We start from the raw sequence: 3,496 nt of genomic DNA, 5'->3' as shown, positions 1-3,496 counted from the left end.
TTGAGGTATTCGGCCAATCACAACGCACTGGATAGCTGGCCTCGCTTTTCAGACCGATGAGCTTTGTAAAAATCTACGTGTTTCAGAAAAGCGGGGCATAGAGGAGAAACAATAATGTACAGTATGTGGAAAATAATGTGTTTTTTTAACCTTAAACCGCATAAACACATTTCATTACACCAAATACACAAAATACTGTTCTTTTTAGCAACATATGACCCCTTTAAATATAATATAATATAATACAATATAATATAATATAATAAATGCACCGATTAAACCCACAAGCCTCCATTTCATATCTTTATGTACTTTCCAACATTCTTTTTTCTTTATTATTTACTCCCTGCCAAATTATGACTTAAACACTTACGTTTTTCCTTATTTCATCCTAATTTGGATGGCAAAATGTGATAGAAATCTATACTACACAATTATCACAGTTATTAGATCACTTAGAAATCTTCATTATTTGAGGTAAAGTTCATTTCTGAAGTTTGACTAAAGGTTAAGGGTTTGTTCAAAAATGAATATGAGCAATAGTAATAATAGTTATGCAAACACCCCTGACAAACTGATAGTATCCCTCATAAAGGTGATTTAACAAGCTTTTCCGGTGGAAAAGCCACTTTTCTCGTGGTTCCCAGAACTAGGAAAGACTTTTGTTAATATTTAAACAAATTCTGGTCATTTTACCGTTCAGTTTGGTAACTAACCCGCATGCTTTTCAGAAACCGAACAAACTATACATGCATGCAGTGTTGTGTAAATGCTACAGCTGATCTGAGCGTCAGAACATCTCTGTTGAATTTAACCTGAGGGCAGCAGCTGTTACGAGAGAACTGTCATCAGGCTCGTCCTAAACAAACAGCCGCTTTCAAATGCACAAGAACAACACACGGAAAGGTCTCACATATGACGGTGGCACCGACAGAATCAAATCAGCATCTCCCCGAAGTCATCTTTCAGCCTCGCTGCTACCATCACACACTATCAATTAAACACAAACTTGCTTACACACTAAGGAAATATACACTTGGAATACAATAAGTAACCATAGAAACCCATTAAAATTGTGAAGATGTCAACCAGCAGAGCTCTGGCTAAGGGTAATGTTACTGCTGCTGAGGGTTTGGCTTGTTCTCCATCGCTTAAATAAGAGGCAGGCATCCATCCAGCCAGTGGGGGCAGGGGACAACAGAGCATAATGATGGGTAATATAGAAAAGAGACCGTACTAAGCTGCTTAAATGCTGTAAATTGAGCAATATCACTTGTCTCTATGATCTTGAATGGTTTTATGCGACATTTTCATAAGTAACATAATGATAAATGCATTGTAATAACATCATAATAATTCTCTAATTTCACAATCTTTCCTTCCTTTACCAGTGTCTATGACACTCATGAGTAACTGAGTACTAAGACAAATGTTTTAAAAAATGGTAAAATGGTGCAAAAATAGCAACAAAAACTATTTATTTGCATAATCACCCAAACATATTTACAGGTGTGTGACATTTTAAGATACTTACATATTATATAAGTAACCATTGCTGCTTGTTGTAATAATAATAAAATTAACATATAACTTTTTTTTTTAGTTAGTTCAAAACAAATCTGAATATTTTAAAGTAGTTTCTTCTTGTATTTTAAATGTCCTGGTCTATCTTTTCCACAATTAGGCTAATTTGCAACAAAGATTTCAAGACTCATCATAAAAGTGGTCCACATGATTTGTGCATTATTTTCAAAGTCTTTTTATGTCATATGATAGTCTTGTGTTGAGTTACAGACCAAAGTTAAAATTAAATTTTCATTGTCTTCTAGTTAGGCTACATTTAGGTTATTCACTGATATTCCTATCCTCCAATGTGATGCTAACAAATTTTAATTATTAAAATGTTTTAGTAAAATATATGTAAGTATACACTAATGCATATTGTTGCATTGGTGTATATTATTATTATCATTATTATTATTATTATTATTCGCCTGTGTTCAGTTAGTGTAAAAACCAAACCCGATTTATTTTAAACTAGATTCCTGTTGTATTTTACTGCTTAAATTAAACATTTTCAATCTATTTGTCTACAATTGCTGTATGCCAAAAGGCTTTAAAAAATCTAGATCTAGATTTCAGCCCTAGCTGAAACACAATTATAACCCAGAGATGAATATATTTTGACATCACCAATTAAGCAAGATCTAGGTGGGCCTTCGTCATTGTGTACCAACAGCTTCCTTTTCTTGGAGCATTAACCAATGAGTCAACCACCACTCATAAAAATATGAAAATGCATCACAGCCTTACACAAACCCAAACTGTTTTCTGCCTCCAACACTTCAAATGTCTTTCTGTGGGAGACACAAAACTTTGCTACTTCAGAACAATGTAGGAAACTGCAGGGGTGGTGCAAACTTCAGCCAATCCCATTAAAGAAAGACAAAGACCTTCCCCTAGAAATTTCTTATCAGATGCACCCTTCACCATGACACTGCATGTTATACCATCTGTGAACCTTGGACCATTTTCAAGCGATGCATATGTAAGTGCTGTGAGGTCACTGAGGGCAGTCTGCTTTAACAAGGAGGTTTTTTTTGGTGTAGAAAAGCAACATTAATACATTCCATATGCATGGGCCCTAAAATGCTACACAAACCAAGTCCAGATGTGCTGTTTTCTATGTGGGGATGTTGTTGGTAATGTGATGGTGGGCAGCACCCTGGCTCAACCACTTAGGCAACAGCCTGAGAGTGACCAGTGAACAATTATGCAAGATAAACCTTCGCTTTGAGGCGGAGTACCTGTTGAGCCAGTAAACAAATTGATGGCACATGGAAGTGCATGAGGAAATACTACTTTTAACCTGAAATGCTTGACATTGCATAAGTAAAAGATGAATGGTCTGTGGGCTAAACAAAATCTCTGTATTAGGTAAAAACAACTCCAAAATGCCAGTCCAGCCTTAAACCTAACCATCAGGGAAGATCTGAAAACATATGAATGCGATCATACTAATTAATACGAATAAGCCACCAATTTGCTTTAATCTAAAAGTTTATGAAATGCCATGAGAGTGTTGAAAATAAATATAAGATTGTGAAAATATTACATGAATTTAAAGAATGTCCTGGTTGATCTTTCAATGTAATTAAATAAATGTAAAGCTTCAAAAAGTACCTAATCTATCTCACCATAAAAGTGTACATAACTTGTGCATTATTCCAAGTCTTCTGATGCTATGGGTTATAGACCCAAGTTTTCCCTGATAGTCTTCTTGCTACATTTAAGTTATTCACCAAACATGTTAACCATGACTAAATGCAGATTCCAGAATCTAAAAGTAATTCTTCATTCCTCAATCTTCTCTCAAGAATACAGTGGATTAGCTTTGCAAGTAAGGATGACTTGGGATTTAAAACTTTGGAGTCCTTTGGACCTTTTGGGTCATTTTGAGGTGATTTTTTTTTTTTTTTTTTTTTTTTTTTTAATG

General features: G+C 34.8%; 1 protein-coding gene and 1 long non-coding RNA gene across 2 annotated transcripts in view; one reads left to right on the top strand and one right to left on the bottom strand.

The window, feature by feature from the left end:
* LOC107693132 (uncharacterized) overlaps positions 1-3,496 on the top strand; it is an 18,453-nt gene that overhangs the window by 3,926 nt on the left and 11,031 nt on the right. The gene's annotated exons all lie outside the window — the stretch shown is intronic.
* Positions 1-3,496, bottom strand: part of LOC107693131 (GTP cyclohydrolase 1-like) — a 13,847-nt gene that overhangs the window by 9,032 nt on the left and 1,319 nt on the right. The window lies entirely within an intron of this gene.

The sequence above is a fragment of the Sinocyclocheilus anshuiensis genome, unplaced genomic scaffold, assembly GCF_001515605.1.
Source record: "Sinocyclocheilus anshuiensis isolate Anshui unplaced genomic scaffold, SAMN03320099.WGS_v1.1 scaffold222, whole genome shotgun sequence".
Lineage (NCBI taxonomy): Eukaryota > Metazoa > Chordata > Actinopteri > Cypriniformes > Cyprinidae > Sinocyclocheilus > Sinocyclocheilus anshuiensis.
This window is presented reverse-complemented; position numbering and strand designations above follow the sequence as displayed.